The 11216-nt window shown below is 44.6% G+C and overlaps 1 pseudogene; it reads left to right on the top strand.

The window, feature by feature from the left end:
* The window catches only part of LOC123483965, a 37563-nt pseudogene that overhangs the window by 5822 nt on the left and 20525 nt on the right, over positions 1–11216 (top strand).

The following is an 11216-nucleotide window of genomic DNA, read 5'->3' as shown; positions in this document are numbered from 1 at the left end:
TTAAACTCTCTTCACAGGTTAGCAAGTTATTACATTCAAATTAACTCGTTTTTCATATCAATAACGTACCTGAAAAAGGGAAGAAATAATCACGAACGTGACGCAGTTATGTTTCCTCACTGACAAATTTAGTGTAATGAGAAAAAGACCGCGATTCCCCCAGGAAGTTGGGTGGAGACCAGAGCAATCGATCTCAGGCTCATAGATTAAGAGCATTTAGTAGATCACAGATGAACACTTTTACCCTTAAATTAGGCACCACAAAATAAAGTAGTCAATATAACATTTACACATTCCTCTTACAATATTAACCCTTTGACTCTTGACGGATTTTAAACACATTTATGCATTTTATCAATCTCTATGAAGTAGTACTGGATGCATAATCTTTTTAACCTTAGATATTTTAAGATCCTTACATACCATGAACTTACTAATACTTTTAGTGTATAACAGGCTATGAATGTCCTTTAACCTGTCACACTCTCCCCCGACAAAATAAATGTTGTCCCAACATTACCAACATTATCTTCTTAAACAGTCTATAAGCACTGGACGTAGAAAATCCTCTTCTGTAAGATAGTCCTTGAGCAGAGGTCAAAGTTCACAGTTCAAATAGAACCAAGAAGTTATATTCACAGTCCATATCTGTTGACCAGCTGTATAAACAGTCCATAAGCAGTCTTTTCTCATACTATTGTCAACAGTCCATCAGTTTTAATGATCTATATGCATAGTCTGCTAATTGTCTTGTGAAAGTCTGTGAAATCAGTCAGTAGTCCATGGTCAAACATGTCAACTCTGTCTGTGGCCTCAAGTTTGCTGGGAAGTCCATACATGTAGGGTGGCTGAAGGTAATATCGCTGTAGTGATGGCAGCCATGGAACCAGTCCTGGTGCAGGGTAGACAGGGAACAACTGTGGCTGTGGCTGTATACTGTAGCAGGAAGGGATACCAAGCTGATCATAGGTGATACGTCTTGGAGGGTGTCTCTCTCTTGTGGCAGCTGGTAAGCTGGTTCCTCAGGTTCAGCAGCAGCAGTTAATGAAGGAAAGGCACTTAGTGGACGATCATCCAGCACATTTTCAGCAGGCAAGTTCATCTCCTCAGCAGGCAGTTCTTTAACTGTTGTTTTCTCCTCCAGCTGATTTTCAACAAGAGGCTGTGCTGGTAGCGTATCAGGAACTGGCACCGCAACTGTTTGTTTCACTGGTGGGGGCCTGTTTTCCGACTCTCTCGCTGGTTCAGCATACCTCTCAGGTACTGTAGGAGATGTGGGGACCTGTAGCGGCTCATGATGAAGGTCATATTCATCCCCGCTGTCTTCATCAGAATCTAGAGGCTGTGATCCAGGCTGATGTCTCTTTTTCTTACTTTTTGTCATCTTTAGTCATTTCTGGTTGTCTCTCAAAAGGTAAGTGGTCACAGGACATGAGCAGGTTTCTGTGCAGGACCCGGGAGCGTCCCCTACCCTTTTCTGGTCTCAACTCATAAATCGGCAGGTCTGAACCCATTTGTCTCACTACTGTGTGAATTTGATCTTCCCAATAGTTACGGAGTTTGCCTGGTCCTCCTCTTGGTGTCAGGTTTTTAATCAGAACTCGCTCGCCAGGCTGTAGCACTGAACTCCTAACTTTAGTGTCATAGTACTTTTACTTCTTTCAGCAGCTTTCTGAGCATTTTCATTTGCAATGGCGTATGCTTCTTCCATTCCTCGTTTCCAGTTCTCCACGTAGTCTCGCTGGTTACTGGAACCTGCCTCTGTGCACAATCCAAAGAACATATCAACTGGAAGCCTGGGTGATCTCCCAAACAGAAGATAAAATGGTGAATAGCCAGTCACTTCGCAACGGGTGCAGTTATAGGCATAAACCAGTTTGTTTAGAGACTCCTTCCAGTTTGACTTTTTGTGTCTCAGTTAGTGTCTTTAGCATTTGCAACAATGTTCTGTTCATTCGTTCCACTTGACCGTTCCCCATCGGGTGGTAGGGTGTTGTTCTGGACCCCGCCATGCCACTGAGTTTCTTTAACTGATGGAACAACTGATTTTCGAATTCTCCCCCTTGGTCATGGTGGATGCGGGAGGGGAACCCAAACTTCAGGGCAAAGTCATTGAAGATGAGATTTGCAGCAGTTTTTCCCTGACTTTGATGTGGTGGCGTAGGCTTGAGTGTAACGTGTAAAATGATCAACAATCACGAGGATGTACTCATATCCCCCTTTGCATCTGTCGAGATGGAGGGAAATCTATACATACCAGTTCAAATGGCTGTGTTGTCACAATGTTTGTCAGAGGAGCTCTTGTTTCATGGCCTGGCTTTTTCTGCTTGACACAGCTACAAGTTTTAGTCACATAGTGCTCAATGTCAGATTGCATATAAGGCCAGAAGAAGCGGTCACGTACTAGTGATACAGTGCGGTCAGTACCTTGGTGTCCCATGTTATTGTGCAACTCTTCCATCACTTTACCTTTGTACTGCTCTGGTAGAACTAACTGCTTGCGGGCTGTAGTGATTCTGTACAGAATACCATCACTGTCGATTGTCAATTTGTCCCATTCTCTGAATAGGCATTTTGTCTTTGGACTGAATTCCTTTGCTCTTTAACTGGCGGTTTGGAACCAGACAGCTTGAAATCGAGGCACAGGACGGATGACCGGATCAGACTCTTGTGCCTCTCTTATCCCCTCTTTTGGGGATCGAGCTGATTGTTGCTGTAGTTGTCTCACCTTCAGCTGATACCGACATAGATGCAGCTGAAATTGACCAAGGCACAAAAGGCTCTTTCTGTACCTCTACTGCTTGTATAGTGGCGGCAATGGTGTCTGGTGGAAGCTCCTCAGAACATTCTCTCATCAGTGACTCTACATCCAGTGGCATCCTCGACAAAGCATCTGCATCACCGTTCTCTCTGCCTGGCCTGTACTTTATTGTAAAGTGGAAATCAGCCAATTCTGCAACCCACCTGGAAGTGGTTGCGTTCAGTTTTGCAGTAGACAGAATGTAGCTGAGCGGGTTGTTATCACTGTATACAGTGAAGGTCGGAGCATAGTACAAATAATCATGGAACTTATCAGTGATTGCCCATTTTAGAGCTAGAAATTCTAGCTTGCCAGAGTGGTAGTGATAGTTCTTCTCAGCTGCTGTTAAGGTTCGAGAGCCATAAGCAATGACCCTAAGCTTCCCATCTTGCTCTTGATAAAGAACTGCTCCCAAGCCTTGGTGTGACGCATCAGTGTGTACAACAAATGGCTGAGTGAAGTCAGGGAAACCTAAGACTGGTGGGTGAAGCAGACACTCAATCAGCTGTTCAAGTGCCTGTTGATGCTGGTCAGTCCACAGGATTGGCTTGTTTGAGGGCACCACATGACTTACTTTCTTTGTTTTTGCTTTCCGTGGGTGGTCAGGTAATTTCTCTGAATCTGCTTTCAGGAGGTCATACAGACAGCTGGCCCTCCTAGAAAAGTCTTTGATGTACTGTCTGTAGTAGTGAGTAAACCAAGCATTTTTTCTGAGCTGGCCCACAGTCTGTGGTCTGATCTCTTTCAATGCTCTTACTGCTTCAAAATCGGCTGGGTCAACTTTGCTGCCGTCTGCAGACACTATTCTGCCCAAATAACGGACCTGGGGTTTAAAGAGATCACACTTACTTGGCTTGAGTTTGATGCCATACTCTCTGAGACGCTGCAAAACCTTTTGCACATCATTCACATGGCTGTCGAAAGTTTTACTGAAAACTAGCGTGTCGTCCAGATAAGGAATGCAGATGTTGTCCCGGAGCCCTTCCAAACATTCCTCCATACAACGCTGAAAAGCTGCAGGAGCGTTCATGAGGCCGAATGGCATACGTATCCACTCATAGAGTCCCCATGGGGTCACAAATGCTGTCAGTGATCTGCTTTCTTCAGAGATGAACCCTTGGTGATATGCTTTTCCCTGATCTAAAAGGGGAGAACCAGGAATTACCACCTAAACTGTCCATGATGTCCTGGACCCGAGGGATGGGCTGGCGGTCGGGATGTGTCTTTCTGTTCAGGTCTCTGTAATCTATACACAACCGGAGGGTCCCGTCCTTCTTCCTAACGCACACGACAGGTGAAGAATATGAAGAGTTTGACTTCCTAACCCAACCCTGGGCTATGAGGTCATGAAGGTAACCCTTCATCTCCTGATACAGTGGCCTGGGCACTGACATGTATGTGCGCTTGACTGGTTCAGAGATCCTTTAGAGAAATAGTCATTTTCAATCGTTCAATGCAGCCAATGTCATTGTCTGATCTGGAGAAGGAGTGACACTCTTCTCTAAGCATTTTCCTAACAACCTCTCTCTGTTCTTCGGTTAGGTGACTTAAACCTACTGGTGGATCCCCACTGTTCAGTAGCAGTACATGGAGTTTGAACACTAGTGTGATTCACTGTGGCTGGGGTGACAGCTTTTCAAAGACTTGGGCAGGTAACACAGTCCAATGGTTTGTACTGTACCGATTATGGTGCGTCCTAGCAGGGCAATGTCGTGGTCAGTGGGGTTAGAGACATCAAGCATGACAACTGGAAAAACACCTTTCTTAACTCTGACTAGTGTGTCAAAGAACTCAAGTTCATCCTGGCCACTGCGGGTTCAGGTCTGGCTGGAAAAGCATTGTCATGTCATCTTTGAAAGGCTGGGAAGCTACCCGGCACTCCAATCTGAATGCTACTGTGTTTTGGTACAGCAACCTTCTCTTTCTTGGTCTTCACTGCGTATTCATCTGTCTGTTCTGCGCTAACAGCCTGTATAAAAGCCCTCACCTTATTTCTTTTGAGGCTTGGGAAAGCTTTTTTCACTGTACTGTACCGTTTAGTCTTTTCGGTCATTGTCAGGATGTGCTCAATAACATTGAAACCTATGATGGGATGAGATAGGTGACAGCCTTTCATTACCAGCACTGGGATGATCAGTTCCTTCGTTTGGTCAGTTTCAGAGGCTAGCCGAAAAGTTGTTTCAATCCATCCCCAGGTACGGCATTTCAGTCCCATTTGCTGCCGTCAATCTTAGATCATCAGGTGAGTCCAGAATTTCTGAAACATCCCTCAGCCCTTGCGTTTGGGAGAGATTCCGCTTTCCATCGTTCATCAACGACCGATACCTGAGAGCCTGTGTCCCATAGAGCTTGGAGGTGGTGGCGATTCAGGTGACACTCAACAAGGCACTGTCTACCGACTAGCGAGGTGACCTTATGGGGGTGGCAACCTTGAGCTAGGGATGGTAAAGAGTGGGCATTTTCTTCTGTACAGGAAAGCTTTTCACAGGTAGAGTCCATTTTCAGGTGAGTGCATTTTCCTTATGTTTAGTCCAATGTTGGTTTTGACATCCTTTGGAACAGTACAGTGTCTCTTTACATGATGAACATTGTTTCAGGTTCTCAAATGAATCTTCTCTGGCACAATTTGCACATTTCTGGGACTTTTTGGTAGCTACGCAGTTAACACTTGTCCCTCAGCGGTAACCCTTCCCGTTTAAAGGGGCCTCTTTGGATGGTCTGACTCCCCGGATTTTACATCCAGCTTGAAAATGTTCCCCACTCCCACATCGGAAGCAGTGTGTGCAGCGTGCATCTGTTCTGGCCTGCTGGGCAGACAAAACACCTCCTTGGAGCTTGAGCAGAGCGGTTGGTATACAGGTTAGGTGCATATTGATACTGCGAAGGGTCAGGTGCTTGGGGCTGACTGTAGTTGCTGTAATACTGCTGCTGGGAAACAGGTGGCTGGGGGTCCCTATCTGGCCTCCTAACTGGAAGTGGGGCATGGGCATAAGAGCGATGACTGAAACATAGGCTGCTGTAATGTCTCCTTAATCTGAGCAATCTCTGCACTGAGACCTTAGGGAAGCTACACCTGTCTTAAGTTCAGCTAACTCTGTTAACAGTTCTGCTGGGTATCTTAGCTTTGAGCTTCCTTCACAGGACACTTTGCAGATGGCGTATCTTCTAACTGAACTACACTTACAGTTGTAGCAGGCTGTGGGGCATTAAAACGCTCTTTTGTTTCGTCTTTCTATCTCATTAGCACAAGCAATGTTAGCTTCTCTAGCAAAACCTCATCTGATGTTTCGCTATCAAGCAGGAGAGGCTGCATGTCTATCCTGATACTGTCACTCTGGAGACCTGTAAGGACTGTGTGTAAACACATGCGCTGGACTAGAGCAGGGTCATACTTAAGCCCTGATTCCGACTCCTGGGACGCAAATAGTACTTTCTGCCTCAAATCTAAGACGCGCATCAGGAAGCTTTGAGGGGTCTCCTTGCTATGCTGTGCTTCTGAAGCTAGCTGTTTGTAAAGCTCTGTTGCACTCTTCTCTTGGAAGTGGGAACGCAGGATGCATCTAAGTGTGGGAAGAGTTAGCTGGGGTTTACCTTCCAAGTAGCTACGTAGCTGTGAGCCTGGAGAAATAGCCTGATTACTGCGTCTACTATTTCTACCTCAGGATAGCCTCTGTTAAGTCCATTCTCAATCTGATGGGCAAGGCTGGAAAAAAGTCAGTTTATCTTTCTGGCCCGGTTCACCTATCTGACCAGAAATTTTTAACTCTTTGCGCCAGTATGAGCCGGGCTGTGCACTGGGTGAGAGCTGCATGCTCCTCTGAAGATGGGCAGGGGTTGGGGCTGGCGCAGAGAATCACTGGCTTGGTCTGCAGTACTCTGCTCAGTTCCCACCCCTTGTTGTGGAGTTACAGTTCTCAGTCCCTCTATTCTGTGATGTGTTCTGGCTGTTTCAATATCATGGTCAGTTTGCCCTGTCTTGCTATCTATGCCACTGATCATCTCTGTCATTTTGTCTTTGAGTAACAATAATTCCGACATGCCGCCATCTTCTAACTCTGCAACTTCCTCTCTTTCAAGGAACATCATAATGTGAGTCATCAGTGATATGTGGATTTGTCTTGAACATCTCTTCTCTGTTCGCCTGATATGTCAAGGAAATCACATACGTCTAGTAACTTGTCTTTAGTCAGGGTGTGCAATTCTCCTACTACCTCTTCCTGTAGTTCTTCCAAGGCGGTTGTCATGTTGACAGGACAGGAGGAACCTTTACTGTGCAGGAGTTGACTCTGAATTAGGTGGTCCTTACTGTCTCTGATGGTCTCTCAACGGCCTCAGTTGACACGTCACTTAACCCCCAACTTCCAGCTCCCCTCGAACAGCAACACTTTCCTCACTGCAGCCTGCCTGGGTTGTTATGTAGGGATTTAGCTGGCTGAATTCAGCGACCAGGATGTGGAAGCCGGACATCTGAGCAGCAATCTCAGCGGAGCCTCCAAAATGTTACACCCCCTGAAAAAGGGAAGAAATAATCACGAACGTGACGCAGTTATGTTTCCTCACTGACAAATTTAGTGTAATGATTTTACAAAAATACCACATTTTACAGAACAACAGATCTACAGGAACCAGAGATTTGTAGGGTACAAAGCTTATTCAAGTCACAACAGCATAAACTGTAATTCACTAAAACATATACAAATGTTTCAATATAACTGTCAAACACAAAGTAATTTTAGCTCAGTAACCCATAACTACATTTATCAACCATGTCAACAAAGTATTCGAAACACATTATACAAATAACCCCAAATATATTATTAACAACGCACATATTCATTCACAATTACATAAAATGGCAGCTACTCTCAGTACGAGCTATCGCTGCAACCAAGCAGATTACAGTCACACGCACCTAATAACTCTCTAACTTAACTCTAACTTCCTCAAGATGTTACTAACACATACCTTAAACTCTCTCACAGGTTAGCAAGCTTATTACATTCAAATTAACTCGTTTCATATCAATAACGTACCTGAAAAAAGGGAAGAAATAATCACGAACGTGACGCAGTTATGTTTCCTCACTGACAAATTTAGTGTAATGAGAAAAAAGACCGCGATTCCCCCAGGAAGTTGGGGTGGAGACCAGAGCAATCGATCTCAGGCTCATAGATTAAGAGCATTTAGTAGATCACAGATGAACACTTTTACCCTTAAATTAGCACCACAAAATAAAGTAGTCAATATAACATTTACACATTCTCTTACAATATTAACCCCTTTGACTCTTGACGGATTTTAAACACATTTATGCATTTTATCAATCTCTACGAAGTAGTACTGGATGCATAATCTTTTTAACCTTAGATATTTTAAGATCCTTACATACCATGAACTTACTAATACTTTTTAGTGTATAACAGGCTATGAATGTCCTTTAACCTGTCACACAAGCACGTGTCTCATTACTGTGTCTCATTACTGTAACACTTTTTCAAGTTCCTGTAAAAACTCCAATCAGTTTTAAATAAAGTTTTATTCTACAAATGATGCATCATCTAGAGGAGAAGTAGAAGTTCAATGAATGTATTTGTTTATATACCTTCAGAATGAGGCTCTTATTCTCAAACCCCCATTTTACCCCCACTTGGACTTCTCATTAACCAAACAGCTAAAAAGCTCAAATTGGGAAAAAGTCTGATTTAATTTTATAGTTTCATTTTAAATATTTTCAGTGTTATGTTTAACTTAGGCCTTTTCATTCATTCATTCATTAATTCATTCATTCATTCATTCATTCAAAATATTACATTGATTTGTTTATAACTTTTTTGGACTGTTACGGTAGTGATCATTTTGTGGAAATGATGGTAAAATGCACATTATTTTATCCAAAAACATAATAATAATTATAAAATAGATAGTACAGATTCTAATCTCAGTGATCCAATAGGACATTTCCCGTGAAAAATGACACAATAATGTTTTGGTCAAATGTCAGTTTTGTGAGAATAACCCTATTGTTGTTATGTTGTTATAAGTCAAACAGGAAGTGATGTATTAGTGTCTCAGGGTCATGTTCATTAGGCATCAAACATAAGAAAACTGACTGAAACAGGGAGGGATTGTGAAGTTGTCCAATAAGAAATGCTTTTTTTTTTTTTGCATAATGTTTTAAAACGTTTTCCATTGCATGTGGTAATGAATCCAACCCTGGTTCCAGCTTTGCCAGGCTGGAGGATCTGCCGTCAGAGCAGTGGAACCACGCTACGGTGAGGAACGCCTCAAAGAGCTACTGAAGGAGATGAACCAGGAGTTCCCTGGCCAAGGAGTGCCCCCTCTCTCAGGTAGCAGCTTATGTCATGTCATGCAAATGAGTCTCTGGGTTAGGGTTGTACTGCATTGCATTAGCCTTATAGTGGTGGGGAATCATGTGCCAAGGAGTGCCCTCTCTCTCAGGTTGCATCTTATGTCATGTCATGTCATGTCATGTTATGCATCTTAGTCTCTGGCTTAGGTTGTTTTTCATTAGCTTCAGGAAGTGGTGTGCTGTTCTTACATGCCGTTTAAATGACACATGACATCCTGTATACAGATTCCAAAACAACAACGCAGATCTGTTTTCTTCTGGATTAAAGCGCTCCACATTGAGCTAAATTAGTGACTGATTGTGTTGTGGTGCTCCAGCCCATACTGTATGTGACTGTGTTGTGGTGCTCCAGTCCATACAGTATGTGACTGTGTTGTGGTGCTCCAGTCCATACCGTATGTGACTGTGTTGTGGTGCTCCAGTCCATACCGTATGTGACTGTGTTGTGGTGCTCCAGTCCATACATTATGTGACTGTGTTGGGTGCTCCAGTCCATACCGTATGTGACTGTGTTGTGGTGCTCCAGTCCATACAGTATGTGACTGTGTTGTGGTGCTCCAGTCCATACAGTATGTGACTGTGTTGTGGTGCTCCAGTCCATACCGTATGTGACTGTGTTATGGTGCTCCAGTCCATACCGTATGTGACTGTGTTGTGGTGCTCCAGTCCATACCGTATGTGACTGTGTTGTGGTGCTCCAGTCCATACAGTATGTGACTGTGTTGTGGTGCTCCAGTCCATACAGTATGTGACTGTGTTGTGGTGCTCCAGTCCATACAATATGTGACTGTGTTGTGGTGCTCCAGTCCATACCGCATGTGACTGTGTTGTGGTGCTCCAGTCCATACAGTATGTCACTGTGTTGTGGTGCTCCAGTCCATACTGTTGTGACTGTGTTGTGGTGCTCCAGTCCATACCGTATGTGACTGTGTTGTGGTGCTCGAGTCCATACAGTATGTGACCTGTGTTGTGGTGCTCCAGTCCATACCGTATGTGACTGTGTTGTGGTGCTCCAGTCCATACCGTATGTGACTGTGTTGTGGTGCTCCAGTCCATACAGTATGTGACTGTGTTGTGGTGCTCCAGTCCATACCGTATGTGACTGTGTTGTGGTGCTCCAGTCCATACCGTATGTGACTGTGTTGTGGTGCTCCAGTCCACACATTATGTGACTGTGTTGTGGTGCTCCAGTCCATACCGTATGTGACTGTGTTGTAGTGCTCCAGTCCATACAGTATGTGACTGTGTTGTGGTGCTCCAGTCCATACAGTATGTGACTGTGTTGTGGTGCTCCAGTCCATACCGGTATGTGACTGTGTTGTGGTGCTCCAGTCCATACCGTATGTGACTGTGTTGTGGTGCTCCAGTCAATACCGTATGTGACTGTGTTGTGGTGCTCCAGTCCATACAGTATGTGACTGTGTTGTGGTGCTCCAGTCCATACAGTATGTGACTGTGTTGTGGTGCTCCAGTCCATACAATATGTGACTGTGTTGTGGTGCTCCAGTCCATACCGCATGTGACTGTGTTGTGGTGCTCCAGTCCATACAGTATGTCACTGTGTTGTGGTGCTCCAGTCCATACTGTATGTGACTGTGTTGTGGTGCTCCAGTCCATACCCGTATGTGACTGTGTTGTGGTGCTCCAGTCCATACAGTATGTGACTGTGTTGTGGTGCTCCAGTCCATACCGTATGTGACTGTGTTGTGGTGCTCCAGTCCATACCCGTAGTGTGACTGTGTTGTGGTGCTCCAGTCCATGCAGTATGTGACTGTGTTGTGGTGCTCCAGTCCATACCGTATGTGACTGTGTTGTGGTGCTCCAGTCCATACCGTATGTGACTGTGTTGTGGTGCTCCAGTCCATACCGTATGTGACTGTGTTGTGGTGCTCCAGTCCATACAGTATGTGACTGTGTTGTGGTGCTCCAGTCCATACAGTATGTGACTGTGTTGTGGTGCTCCAGTCCATACAGTATGTGACTGTGTTGTGAGTGCTCCAGTCCATACCGTATGTGACTGTGTTGTGGTTCTCCAGTCCATACCGT

Source organism: Coregonus clupeaformis, unplaced genomic scaffold, assembly GCF_020615455.1.
Source record: "Coregonus clupeaformis isolate EN_2021a unplaced genomic scaffold, ASM2061545v1 scaf0174, whole genome shotgun sequence".
NCBI classification, from domain to species: domain Eukaryota; kingdom Metazoa; phylum Chordata; class Actinopteri; order Salmoniformes; family Salmonidae; genus Coregonus; species Coregonus clupeaformis.
Note: the sequence above shows the minus strand (reverse complement) of the source record. Positions and strands in the feature narration are given on the sequence as shown.